General features: G+C 44.1%; 1 long non-coding RNA gene across 2 annotated transcripts in view; it reads right to left on the reverse strand.

Annotated features, from left to right (window-relative positions):
- Positions 1 to 14,207, reverse strand: part of LOC309367329 — a 182,171-nt gene extending 167,964 nt beyond the window's left edge. For both annotated transcript variants that reach the window (XR_014167046.1, XR_014167047.1), the window contains exon 1: positions 12,612 to 14,207. This is a non-coding gene — a long non-coding RNA (uncharacterized lncRNA). The remainder of the gene's footprint in view (positions 1 to 12,611) is intronic.
- Between the last annotated feature and the right edge of the window lie 487 nt (positions 14,208 to 14,694).

Genomic DNA, 14,694 nt, shown 5'->3' on the forward strand with positions numbered 1-14,694 from the left:
TGCTTTAGATTCAGGTGTGTCGCAGGTTCAATCCCTGTCATCTCGAAGTAGGACTGAGGAAGACTTCTCTATGAAGCCCTGGGGAGTTGGGAGATTCCCATGTTCCTAGAACCAAATATATTGTTATTGGCCACCCCAATAAATATATTGTTATTGGCCACTGCTGAGCAGTGAGAGGTCCCAGAAGCCTTGGCACTTAAGCAGGGTTTGGGTTTACTTCGGAAAAACGAGGCACAGCTGAGACTGTAGCATCTTTAAGATAGATGGCTTTATGTAGACACACCTGAGCCTTGATGGCGGGGAAGCGCAGAACATTACATCCCAAGTGTCTCTCTTGTTGCTTCACTCAAGGCTTCAACAATCTTGGGTTCAGAGCAGAAGCCAGCCCCCTTTCCCATTTCTGGGTACAGCCTCTCCACATGGATTTCTGCCCCTGCCTTACTTTCAAAAACCTCCTGCAAATGGACACTTTTTCCTGTGGTGACATCACTCCCCCTGTAACCCTGGCAACCTTCCGCTCCCAATTCTTCTGTCTCTTTCCACTACTCAGAGCTAGGGGAAGGAAAGTATTTGCATAATTGCTCTTAATGGCCTGGTACTATGCTCTCTTTGTTTCTTAATGGCATAATAATAATAATAATAATAATAATAATAATAATAATAATAATAATAATAAATTTATATCCCGCCCTCCCCAGCCGAAGCCGGGCTCAGAGCGGCTAACAACAGTAAAATAATACAACATTCTAAAATCATTTCATTATAAAATCAGTTCAAATGAAATTAATGGCAACCATTGGGCTAGAGTTCTCTGAGGATTGACAAAGGAAGGGGTCAGGCTGTGCCCTGGTCAAAGGCCTGGTGGAACAGCTCTGTTTTGGAGGCCCTGCAGAAAGATGTCAAGTCCCGCAGGGCCCTAGTCTCTTGTGACAGCCTCTGTCTCCTAACAGGATAAATGGTATCGCCCGTGCCTGGCATCTCTCCTTAATACTCCAAATATTAGCTAATTTTTCACTAGATTTAAGAATTTGTGGGGATCTGTCCCACCCCACAAACTCATAATAATGTAATAGTAATCCACCAGGAAAGGGAATGGGGTGATATAGGGAACAGCTGCAGGCAATATACGGGGGGTATATTGAGAGCATGAGAGAATAGCATTTGCCTGATTTATGGGATAATTCAACAGTTGCAAAGCAAAGACGTGGACAATCGCTAAGCCTGCTATAGGTGTGTTTCCAGGTGTCTATCAAGCCAGTGGATCAACCATGCACTTCAGCAAGGCCTCTTTCCCTTCTTAAAACAAACACTCAACACTAGCCATTCCACACAGCCCTGATAGCAACCCCCTTTGGAATATAACTATGTGACCCTGGTGTTCTCTTTTGGCCTTGCTTGGAAAATAAAATAAAACACTTCCCAGTCTCAGAAGCCACAATGCACTCTTGTTTCATCACACCTGGGATTTTCTATTTTTAGAATTTCTCATATAGCGACTTCTCCTGTTCTCTACCTAGCATTTACATCAATGGGTACTTCTTAGTTCAAACCCACAGGCAACCAGATCCACAGCAGTTTCCCTCTCTATCTTATTCTTTCCCCACTGAGCAGCTGGACCAGAGCAATGAAGAGTTTTCACAGCTTCCATCTGGCATCTCGTCCATTTATCATACAGGGAAGGAAGTCGATCTGAGCACTCATGCTGTCAGGCACACAGGCCACCGTCTTACACTGAAGGCCCATCTAGCTCAGTGTTGTGTCTACAGGGACTGGCAGTGCCCTTCAGACAAGTGTCTTCCCCAACTCTAACTCATCTCTAACTCAACATGGGACCTTCTTCATGCAAAGCATCTGCCCACCCGCTGGTTCCTAATTTTTAATTTGGAATTCCCACACATTCCTAAAATGTGGTGCATCTATCAAAACTAAGCAACTGGAAGAACTTTCTGACTGTAAGAGCTGTTTGGATGGTCGTCTGTCACAGATGCTTTAGTTGAGATTCCTGCATTGCAGAGGGTTGGACAAGACGACCCTTGGCGTCCCTTCCAACTCTACAATTCTATGATTCTATCCTACCTCTCCCATAAAGAAGGCTGATCGCCGAAGAATTGAGGCTTTTGAATTATGGTGCTGGAGGAGACTCAAGAGTCCCATGGACTGCAAGAAGATCAAACGTATCCATTCTTAAGGAAATCAGCCCTGAGTGCTCACTGGAAGGACAGATCGTGAAGCTGAGGCTCCAATACTTTGGCCACCTCATGAGAAGAGAAGACTCCCTGGAAAAGACCCTGATGTTGGGGAAGATGGAGGGCACAAGGAGAAGGGGGCGACAGAGAACGAGATGGTTGGACAGTGTTCTCAAAGCTACAAACATGAGTCTAACCAAACTACGGGAGGCAGTGGAAGACAGGAGTGCCTGGCGTGCTCTAGTCCATGGGGTCCCGAAGACTCGGACATGACTAAACGACTAAACAACAACATCCTACCTCTCACTCCACTCCCTGCCCCATGCCAAAGACCTGGCACTGCACACAATTGACTTCCTTGTGCTATTGCCAGCTTGATCCTATAACTATTCACACGTGGTAGGAACAACAATGAGCAATGGGGACATAGTAAGTGAGGGTGGCGGCAGTGGCTGCTCATTAGGCATGAAGGCCGGGAGCCCAACAGCAGGGGGCACTAGAGCCCCAAACTGTCAGAGCCAACTACTTTTGGTTTTGTCCCCATCCTCCTCCCTGCTGAGTTTTACGAGGAGGAAGCTGACAGGCAGGGCCACCCTCTAGAGCGGTTCTCAACCTGTGGGTCCCCAGATGTTGTTGGACTACAACTCCCATCATCCCTAGCTAGCAAGGCCAGAGCTCAGGGATGATGGGAGTTGTAGTCCAACAACATCTGGGGACACACAGGTTGAGAAAGGCTGCGTCTAGACTGATCATAAGTAAGGGTGGAGGCAGATTTGAGACTGGGCTTCGCGGGGCAATGCTCCAACCAGTGGACCAACCTCCACTGGGTGTCTGTGCATAGTAGGATATAAGAGCCTTACTGGATCAGGCCAAAGGTTCATCTAGTCAGCATCCTGCTCTCACAGTGGCCAACCAGATATCTCTTGAGCAGGGCTATAGCTATTGGGGTGGTGGTGGTAGCCAGGTATTTTGCCCTGGGTGAAGCCTCCAGAGTGTGTTTGTGTACACAAATGTGCATGGAGGGTGCCAAACTGAATCTCCGACCCAGTTGAAATAAAGCCTAGTTTCACTTTTGCTCTTGAGAAGCCTGCAAATAAGATAGGAGTGCAGCAGCAACTCACGCAGAGAGGCAAACTGCCTCTAGCAGTGAAGGTTCAGACATCTATTACCTTCTACTACCAACAACCCCCCAGCATCCTAACCACTTTAGAATTCAGGGTGTGCCCCCTGAGAATGTAAAGAGCACATTGCAACAAAAAAATCCAGCAGGATCAAGAAAGAGGCAATGCTTGAAGCGACAGTGATGACTGTTCCGCTTCCCAATGAGAATCTCCCAGCCCCCAACATTTTATTTTTCCCAACTTGCAGAGCAGCTTATTGGCTCTCTCATTTGCATGGCATTTTCCCTCTTGCAGCCTGCTCATTAAACATTTCTTAAATCTCCACCGTTCTCATTTTTGGCTCAGGGCTCTGCTATTATTCATTTGTACTGAGAGCCGTCAGAGCATATAATATTTCTGGTGATGTTTTAGGGTTTTAAACAGGAAGTGTTGGCTGGTTTGGGTGGCAGTGGGTGCACTTTGCAAATCTGGATGCAACAATAAATTTTAAAAATGATGTCATTAATTTTTTTACTGCATGTCAAGAGTAGAGGCTGAAAGCTGGCACTATTTTCATTTCGGTGAATCAGAAGCTCTAATATAAAGATCTTCCCTAAAAAGGAGAAGACAATGAGCAGAAAACAGGACAAGCTGACCAGACTGATTGCGGGAAAGCTTCTTCTTCTGTAATGAGGGCACTCTTTAGCAGCAGCAAATAAGTAAACTGCAAATGCATTAGAGGATATACAGTGGTACCTTGGGTTACAGACGCTTCAGGTTACAGACTCCGCTAACCCAGAAATAGTGCTTCAGGTTAAGAACTTTGCTTCAGGATGAGAACAGAAATTGTGTTCCAGCGGCACGGCAGCAGCAGGAGGCCCCATTAGTTAAAGTGGTGCTTCAGGTGAAGAACAGTTTCAGGTTAAGTACAGACCTCTGAAAGGAATTAACTACTTAACCCGAGGTACCACTGTATTTGACATGATTCAGCATAAATTCTATTAATCACTACAATGGCTTGGAAGGGGAAATGCTGTTGCTCTGTTACTTAATAAAAGCAAAACAGACTCTTCGTGGACTGTTTTTCCCTGAAGCACAGCTGAACAGAGGTAACTTCTGCTCTCAGGTTTCCTGGCTGGTGGTTTATGGAAGGGAATTCCAGGAAGGGTCCCCTTGAGTATTTTCCATAAACATCAAGGCAAGAGCACAACTGCATTCATATTTATGGAAGTCAAAGACAGCCAAGACAAATATCTTTGAAGATATTGAAATGATTTTGAGGGGAATTTTTTGTTACATGTATGCAGCTTTCTGGAGGTTTGGTGGATTTGCTGAAACCTGAACAGTTCCAAAGCTAGGAAGGTGCTGTAACAAAATATTCTTGCAAAAGTCCCCCCCAAAGAAATACAGTCGTACCTTGGAAGTCGAACAGAATCCATTCCAGAAGTCCGTTCGACTTCCAAAATGGTCGAAAACCAAATCGCTGCTTCTGATTGGCTGCAGGAAGGCCTGTCGGACGTTCGGTTTCCAAAAGAATTTTCACAAACCGGAACAATCACTTCTGGGTTTCCAGTGTTCGGATGCCAAAACATCCGAGTTCCAGGGCATTTGGGATCCAAGGTACTACAGTGGTGCCCCGCAAGACGAACGCCTCGCAAGACGAAAAACCCGCTAGACGAAAGGGTTTTCCGTTTTGGAGGTGCTTCGCAAAACGAATTTCCCTATGGGCTTGCTTCGCAAGAAGAAAGCCCATAGGGAAATCTCCGGGGACCTCTTTTAAATGCTAGCGGTGGGGAGCAAAGCCTTTCCCCCCCCCTCCGGCCTTCAGAAGAGGTCCAGGAAGGCCGGCGGGGGCCGAAAGGCTTTGCTCCCCACCGCCAGCATTTTAAAACCGGTCCGGGATAGCAGGGAAGCGCTTCCCGCTATCCCGGATGGCTTTTGAAGGCAGGCGGGGGGAGCAAAGACTTTGCTCCCCCCCGCCTGCCTTCAAAAGCCCCCGGGAAGGCAGGCAGGGGGGACAAAGACTTTTGCCCCCCGCCCACCTTCGGAAGAGGTGGGGGACAGACTGTCCCCGGACCTGGTCTGAAGGCGGTTTCCATAGGAACGCATTAATTGATTTTTAATGCATTCCTATGGGAAACCGTGCTTCGCAAGACGAAAAACTCGCAAGACGAAAAGACTTGCGGAATGAATTAATTTCGTCTTGCGAGGCACCACTGTACTGTATTAGGAACAGAACAGAGAAAGCTGCTGAGTTACTGATCACTGGTCACTGAGGCTGGATCTACACTGACCTGTTTAACATTATTAGAATGATATTACATATGCCATTCTAAAACGTCACAGGGCATATTTGTTAATTACAGCATTTTTTTACCTTGTTTTTTTCTCTGTCAAAACGCTGTCTCCCTGCTGCTGGTTGCTCTGCAGCACCCTCCGGTGTCACATTTTAATAAAGCATTATGGACGTTAAAAGTAGGACGTCATGTGTCATGTCCATACACATTTATCAAAACCATTCCTTAACGTTAAAAACCGTGAGTGTAGATCTGCTCTGAGTGGCAATTGCTCTCCAGGGTTTCAGGCAGGCAGCCTTTCCCAATCCTACCCGGAGTACGCTGGGACTGAACCTGGGAATCCAAGGCAGCTGCTCCACCATTTGAGCTACAGGCAATGACCTGATTTATGCATGTCCAATTTACACACAACCGCACGCACTTGCATCGTGGAGACCCAGAAGTGGTAGGGAAAGGGGTGGGGCAGGGGTGTAATGGGGCATAACGGGGGTGCAATAAGCTTATGCATGCTCTGTCAACTTATGCAGAGGTCAGGAATGTAACCCTACAAATCAATCGTTGACTGTACATCCCTTTCCTGGAGTTTTACCAGCGGCGGGTACCACAAAATAAAGAAGTCCTCTACTAAATAAGGACAGCTGGTCCATATGCAATGAAATAAAATGTTTTGACCCATAGGGTGATACTGCAAGTTCTGTAACAGCTTTACCGTGCCTTTTGGATAGCCTGTCCCTAACAATGCACAGTCTCCTCAAATTCTACCTTTTGCTATTCTGCTGAGGCCTTATAGCAAGCGTCAGACTTCTAGCAGCAATTCTGGAAGAGCAGTCTTAGGGTGAAGACAGGCATAATATCCTGCTGGGGGGGAGCAGTTTAGAAAGTGTGCTCAGACCCCTTTCACTGTGTACAGAACGTATGTAAGCTCTCCCATCATGGCTACTCACTAACCACCATAGTAGCTTCTGGGAGCAGGCTGTTACTGCGTTCCAGAATATTAGTGTATTCCAGACTATATGGGGATTCCTTGCAATGTTCTGTAACAGCCTCATTTTTAAAAAAAACAAAACAGAAACAAAACAAAAATAACAGGTTAACGCCAGGGTAGGGGTAGTCACAGAATGCCAAGTAATTTTCCCCAGCTGCTTTCACAGGCTGTGGCCTCAGCAAGTTAGCTATACTGAAAATGAAACATAAGGGAGGGGTTATTCTGTGCACAAATAAAATCCAGCTTAACAAATGAAACAACAAGAACAACCAAGCTCTGGCGAAGGTACAATTCTTGCATTCGCAGGAGAAAAGGGGGGGGGAAGGAGGGGGGGAAGAAACCCTGATTTACATTATCAATTACAAAGAAAGCATTGAGATGACCTATTCTGGTTAGATGGGAAAGACTGAAGGAATTGTATGACTGAGTGCCACCATTAGACAAATATATCCCACAGGAAATGTGTTGTTTCTCTCACACGTGAGGCTTGTGTAGACAGCAGCAAAGCAACAGCTACATGTTGGATCAGTTCACATGATGAAAAATAACCTCTGCATGAAATGTCCACCCAGAAAAGCTACTTGCAGACCACATCTCTCCAGACAAACTATTGTACTTCCATGATGATTTGCCCTGGCAGTATCATGAACACAATAAGATGGGATCCTGCTTTCAACACCATTTGTGAATGCAAAAGTTTTGGGGCGCTCACACCACCTCATTTCCAATCAGTGCATGGCCCCCAAACTCCCTGCTGAAATCCCATTAACTCTTCATACCACAAAGGTTCTGGTCCCCCACCCCCACTTTTGTTGCACTATAGCCCCTCTGGACAGCAATAATGGCAGCACCGGGGGACCATCGCAGAACAGCTAACAAAGCAGAATAAATCCACCACCAAGGCACTCTTATTGCATCAAGAACATGTTGAATTCACCGGCAATCAAACAACCATCTGGAGGGCCCCACAGACAGCAACGACTAAGCCAGCCATTTCATAGCCTTGCCTCTATGGTTTTCAAACCTTTATTTGCTTTGATTGTTTACGTTTTCACTTCTCGTAATTCTCTGCATTGGGAAAATTAAACGATAGCAAAAGGTTTCTACAAAGAATCTTGACAATATTTAATTTCTATTTCACAATATGCCCTCTATGTTAGCAAAAGGAAAGAGGCAAATTAGTGCTTGGTGGAATTTTTAATATTATTATTTTGGTGAAGTGCTTTTCGGTTCTGAATATTCTCCAGGGCCACCTGAAGTTTTAAATACAGAATACAAGATTAGAGAATCTCAGCCCCAGCAGATCTCAAGACCTCTCTATCTTGCCCACATAACTATCTCCAGGCCACACACTTCAATGCTTCTGTTTTGCAACCCAAGGGTTTTTGCTTGGCTAGAATGTGTCCTTGAATTCTGATCATGCTTCTTGCTTGCTTGAATGAAAGATAGAGAGAGGTGTATGAATGTTTAGTAGCTAGCCAACTGTACAAAGGTAGAATTAACCTTGATGAAACCTGCCTGGCAAAAGAGGGAATCCTTTATAAAAAAAAGTATACCAATTCTGATTGATACAAAACTGGCTGAATTCACTTTTAAGTGCTCACTTCCCCTCTTTGAACTTTGTAGGACAGAGAGGAACTCTACTAATCAGAGAATTTCTTTTAAAAGCCTGTTTTATGTGCACATTTATTTTATTTATTTTAAACATTTCCATTCCACCTCTCCAAAGCTCCAGGCAACAAAGATGAAAGCAATAAACCCGCAGAGCAAACTCCCAATAAAATATAAATATAGCAAAGCCTGTAACATTCATAACAGCACCAGCAAGCTCTCATTAAAACTTTGGGGCTGAAAACTGCTTAGAACAGGTTCCTTTGATCAACTCTGAATGTCATGCAGGAGTTCATTGGGCCCATTGCAGTAATGCCCTTGCTTCTTGCTGAGATGCCCTAACGTCACACACTATAGCACCTGATGCAGGGTCTGACCAGCAGGGGTTACCTTGCTGACACCTTGAATGGTTTCCAGAAGCTAACAGAGCAGTACAGTTTCTGAAAGAGATCTCAAACATGCTCCCAACAACTGACTGAACAACAACACCTGCCTTTAAAAAGGACAAAAGGGTACTTTCAGACCACCTTTTACTGAGCATCTATCCTGATTTGTTTGCTGCTGCTTCAAAGCAAGTGTTACCCCATACTTTACCCATCCCTTTATCCCACAAAGTATGATCTTCTGGGAAAGTGGCTTTGTTATGCAAGACATCCATATCAGCTCTAATGGCACAACCTGATTTTACTGGCATGTGATTGGGGGAGTGAGATTCAAATAGTGGCAGCCTGGAAGCACACAAAGACTAACAAATATAACCTAAGCTTTTGGTGACTAGAGGCAACTTCATGAGATTGCAAGCAGTGCTATTCTGAATTCATGAGATACAAGAAGCATCCTCAATTGCATGTTTATATATATACATAGTTTGGGCAGGGGCAGTTGAGGCAGGCAAGAGTTGCAAACACTGAGAAACAAAATGTGGGAAGTATAGAGGTAATGATAACTGTGTAATTCACAAAACATTGGTTGCACCTGGCATCTTGAATGTTAGAAAATCCCTGGAATCCAATATCAAAGTTTGGGTACGAGAACCCCAGCACAAGATTTAACATGGCAAAACATATAGCAAAGAAAGCATAGAAAATATAGATTGTAAAACCTTTAAAATATGCCCTTTCCACTGAATTTCAAAGCAATCTTTTTCTAAATCCCCTTCCAAAGTTTTCCACTTCCCTAGCAATCGGATAGGCCACACATTTGGTAAGTTATAAAAATGGTTTACTTACAAACTCTCCAAAGAATTGTGTCCTTTTCCATACAGCAGTCACAAAAAGTTGCACAGGCAGGGAAACACTGCTTTGTCACAAAATGGTTAAAGTTCCTAAACTATTGGTTTAGGGAAATGCTAGTTTCAGGCTCCATTCCTGTCTGGAACAAAAGAGTTGGGTTGGAGAGAGCAGCTCAGAGAAGTTCACATGTAGACAGAGGGAACAAAGGTTTAGTTACCTATTTCCTCCCAAGGTGAGGGGAAGTGACATAGGCTAAGCCTGACAGAACAGTTTACTCTATGGTATTAACCCCTTCATGCATTACTTAGACTCAGGCATGTTGGTTATATGAAGCTGGCTTAGCCTATGCTTAATACATGTTTATAAATCCCTTTGTCCCATGTAGGTGCCAAGACTCTTTTCTCTGTGTGTTTGCTGCAACAGTTCAACACAGCTCCCCCTCTTGACACTGAGCACTTAGTTTCCTGGTCCTCCCTATGAGCAGCTCAGTGCAAAGCAGTTACCAAGTGCACCATTTAGAGTTTCCCAATTAAGCAACCTATAAATACTTCTAAATCAGTAAAATAATTATCTTGATAATATGGATGAAAAGCAGTCATAAATAAAACAAGCAGCGCCCCCCCAAAAAACACACACACACACACTCAAAAATTATGGGGGCTTAGTGGAGGTCAAGAGGAATGCTTCTTGTCTTATTATTATATATTTATTCCATCATGGCATAAAGCAGGCTAGCTGAACAGTATTGCATTATACAGAAGCTAGTGACTTCAGTGTTTTGATTTATGTGCACATGTGTGCTTCAAAACTGAAGCTCTACATACTTCCAAATCAGTTCCCTGGAACTGATTGTGCCCACTTCTGAGCACCATGTTTTAAGGACACTGACCAACCAGGCTGTGTCCAGAAGAGGGCAACCCATGAGGAGATATGAACCTTCAAAGATATGAAGGGCTGTCATGCTGGTGATGATCAGATTTGTGCTCTTGCTCCAAAGGGTGGGAATTGCTTGGAAGCAGATGTCAGGTAAACCTCAGCTTCCTAAGAGTAAGAGTAAGAGTTGTTCAACAATGGTGGGCTCTCTTTCACTGGAGGTATTTAAGCAGGGCCTGCACAGCCAACTCTCAGGGAAGTTGTAGCTGCATCCTGCAGTGTAGCTCTTGCCTAGAGCATAGGGTTAAGTTAGGTGACCATCCAGCATTCTGCGATCCTGCAAAATATGCTCTTTGAAATGCCTGAAGATGTATTTGAGGGTGTTGAGGACTGCAGCCCCAAAGCACAGCTTCTGTAGCACAACTTATACAGAGCAAGGCAGTCTCTATCCTAAACAGAGAACTGCAAACAGCTGGCTAAAGAAAAAAACAAAAACAAAGGTTGAATCTGGACAAATGTGGGTGAGAAGAAACTTGATGACAGCCAGTGGACCTAGAAGAGCAATGTGAAAGTTAGAATGCAGGATGTGTGCTAACACAGTCCCAAGCGTGTGCCTATGTGGATTTATATTATTCCCTCTGACTGAAGATTTGGCTCTTCTGAACTGGCCTTGCATTAATTAGTCAACTCCCACACAAGGCTGTGCTTCAAAACTGAAAGCTGTTTCTTGGATCTTTTTGTCTTTCTTTTATTTCCTAAAAAAAGATATTTCTAGTTTGCAAAGGAATAATGAAGCTCCATCCAGGGACAAAGGTCACATCTGAAGCAAAACTCATTAACTGTTAAGCATAAAAAGGCACACCAAATAATTAGAGCCTCATATAACCAACATGCTTAAATCTATTTAATGCATAAAGCTGCCAGGCCAGGCTTAGCTCACCTTGGGAGGAAGTAGATAATCAAACCTTTCATCCCCTTCAGTCTATCTGGGGAGCTCAACTTATGAGGGGGTCTGAGCTGGTTGCTTTAAGCTCAGTCTGCATGGCTCTCACACATCACTCTTCAGTCCCTATACCAATAATTTAGGAACTTTCACCACTTGGGAACTAAGCCAAGTTCAACTGCATGTGCATCCTTTTACACTGATGTATGGAAAAGCACATGAACCTGACCTTTGAAGAGTTTGTAAGTTAACCAATTTTTAACCTACTAAATGTATGATATTTTTCCTATGCCTGGGGAAGAGAGGAGTTTTGGAACTCGGAAAGGTCTTTTTTTAAAGGTCTAACAACCTATACTTCCTTTACTTTGCTGCATGTTTTATTATTTTAAATATCTGCTGGGGGTTCTCTCACCAAAGAATAATTGCCCCAGACTTGGATCTTGGGATTCAGGAATTCTTCTTTTATACCAACATAAAAGCACACTGTATCCTGGGAATTGTAGTTTTTAAGGGTCCTGGGAACTGTAGCTCAGTGAGGGGGTAAACAGCAGCTCCCATGATTCTTTGAGCAAAGCAATGAACTTTGAATATATGGTGTATGTAACTTGGAAGTGTTTCTTCAATCAAGGCAAGTTGAAGTGGGCTGTGTAAATTACTCTTAAAGAGACAACTCCCTCTGTCCTAAAATGTTCAAACAGCTGTGGAATTCCCTATTTAACATGTCCCCACAGCTGGTATTGATTGAAGAAGCTGTCCTTCCCCCAGTGTTGTTCAGTTAGTAGTTGTCTTAAGTTTCTGAAGATCACAATCCTTTAACAATGGGAGAGAAGGAAGACTTGTCCTTTAAGGCAGGGGTGGATATATAACAAGCTTCCTAGAAACCTGATATTGTATTATTATTATTACCTTGAGGTCCAACTAGGTACCAAATAGGGGTGAGAAGGAGGAGGAAGAGGATATGTTATTAGAATTAAGGAACATGCATATGTTCAGTCCAGGCATTTGTGAGCTTGCAGTCCTTTGCACTCACAAATCCACTCTTGGTTGCCTCATAATAATTTTTCCACTCTAGGAGTCTAATTTAAGGGGTGGGCATGTGTGTAGCTTTCAGCTGTTGCTAATGCTGAACTCCTGGGAGATAGGAACTCTTACCGCTACACTGTGAGATCCTAATTTATCTTTAAAAAATAAATAAGAACATTATCTATACTTACAGCCTGCCCTTCACAGAATGGACCCATGGCAGGTTGCACAAAATATCACCAGTGAAAACAAAATATACCGGACAATAAAACCATTAAATTTAAACCACAAGACTAAGCAAAGTCACAAGAGCAGCAAAGCAGGAGTGAGGTAGCACAGTAAGAAGAAAGCATTCACTTACCCCAACACCTGGGTAATGAGGTGAGTCTTGATCTGATGGCGAAGCCTGAACAATCCTGGTGCAAGATACACCTCGCAGGGAAGGGCATTCCATAGCCTGGGGACAAGAGAAGACCCTCTCACATGGTGTTGTGTCTTAAAAGGGCCTTACCACTCCTCTTTTCCACAACCATCCCCTGATTTAAAGGCACAACCCCACAGAATTAACTGAGCTAACACTAGTTTGTGTTTGCTTATTGTTGTTGTATATTTATTTCTCTCCCGCCTTTGTCCCTAGCAGGGATTCAAGGCGGCTTACAAATAAAATAAGAACAACTAAAATGATGGGCGGGGGGAGGGACAATAATTAAAAAGCAATTCAGCATTAATAGAATTAAAATGTTCTTAGAATTAAAAATGGATTTAACAGTACTGCATTTCCAACATTCAAAGCACTTCATATTTTTATGAACAATGGTCCTTTAGTTAGGGGAATTACTGGCTAATGGCTCAATGGACAGAGAAATTCTTCTTAATAAGATACAATAGCCAGGAAGTAGCTAGAACATCCTTGAGGGCTCTGAACAGAGGAATAGCTTTCCTTCCCCCAGCTAAAGATGATGTCATCTAGATTGTTCATTCTCTCCCTCTTTCCCTCTGTAAAGGAAAAGCAGCAATACCTTGTATGGAAGTGGAGGCAGTGTTGTCTTGGTGATGGAACTGCCTCGGTTGGGACTGGGATGGGACAGCAAGGAGGTTGGGGAAGCAGGTGAGATTTGGGCTGGAGGCTTCCTCGGTCACAGTTAATGCAGTGACTGTGGAACCTGATCAGCGTCAGTGCAGTTCTGTTTTAGAAAAGCAATCCTGGAATGGCTTGGTTAGTGCAGTTCATCCCCTAAAGCTTTTGAATGACTTATTCTCTGTTCATTGCAGAACCTCAAAGTATGCATCTCCAAAAGCAGGGCAGTCTGCATGTGAATTCATATTTTTCCTCCGTGCACTTGCTTTCCAATTGGCTGCACGTATTTTGGATTAAACAATGGGAAATAGCTTTCCTACTGTGCAATTTATTGCTCCTAAAATGTCTGAGAATGATCTTTGGCAGTCTTTCTCCCAGGAGGAAGCCAATAATTAAGCAAGAAAATCCAGAAGGGTAGGCTTGTTAGATTGTTGTAGGGGGGAAAGAAAAGACCCCAATAATTATGGCACCTTTTAACAGACTAACATATTTAGCTTTCATAGATCCACACCCCAGCCCACATTTAAAGCGCATGTCTTCTCCCAAAGAATCTCAGGAACTGTTGTTGGTTAAGGATGCTGTGAATTATATCGGTGTGTGGGAGAACTCTGGCAGAAAGGGCACTGCCCCATGTTGCCCTAATGAAGAGCAGTCTCTGGGACAAAGAACGCTTTTGTTTACTACTGACTGCGGTAATTGGACCATACACACCTTTGCAACTACTGTAATTTAAAGAGAAATGCAGCACTCCGAAGGCCATGATAAATAAAGTATGTAGCATTTCTTATGGGAAAAACACGGCCTCTGTGGGGTTCTTATATTTTCCCCCAAGACCATACTTAGAAAAACATCTATTTTAATTTAAACTCAAGGACTGCAATGAATGGGACGCAGGTGGAGCTGTGGGTTAAACCACAGAGCCTAGGACTTGCCAATCAGAAGGTCGGCGGTTCAAATCCCTGTGACGGGGTGAGCTCCCATTACTCGGTCCCTGCTCCTGCCAACCTAGCAGTTCAAAAGCACGTCAAAGTGCAAGTAGATAAATAGGCACCGCTCTAGCGGGAAGGTAAATGGCGTTTCCGTGCGCTGCTCTGGTTCGCCAGAAGCGGCTTAGTCATGCTGGCCACATGACCCGGAAGCTGTACGCTGGCTCCCTCAGCGAATAAAGCAAGATGAGCGCTGCAACCCCAGAGTCAGCCACGACTGGACCTAATGGTCAGGGATCCCTTTACCTTTACCTTACTGCACTGAATACATGCTTGTACACACTACTGCTTGCACACATATACTAGGGGCCACTTCTAAATTACAAACAGGAATGCCTGTTTTAAGAGGTACCAAAGAGACATACTATGCAACAGAGGGT

This window comes from Podarcis melisellensis (genome assembly GCF_964234715.1).
Source record: "Podarcis melisellensis genome assembly, chromosome: 3".
NCBI classification, from domain to species: domain Eukaryota; kingdom Metazoa; phylum Chordata; class Lepidosauria; order Squamata; family Lacertidae; genus Podarcis; species Podarcis melisellensis.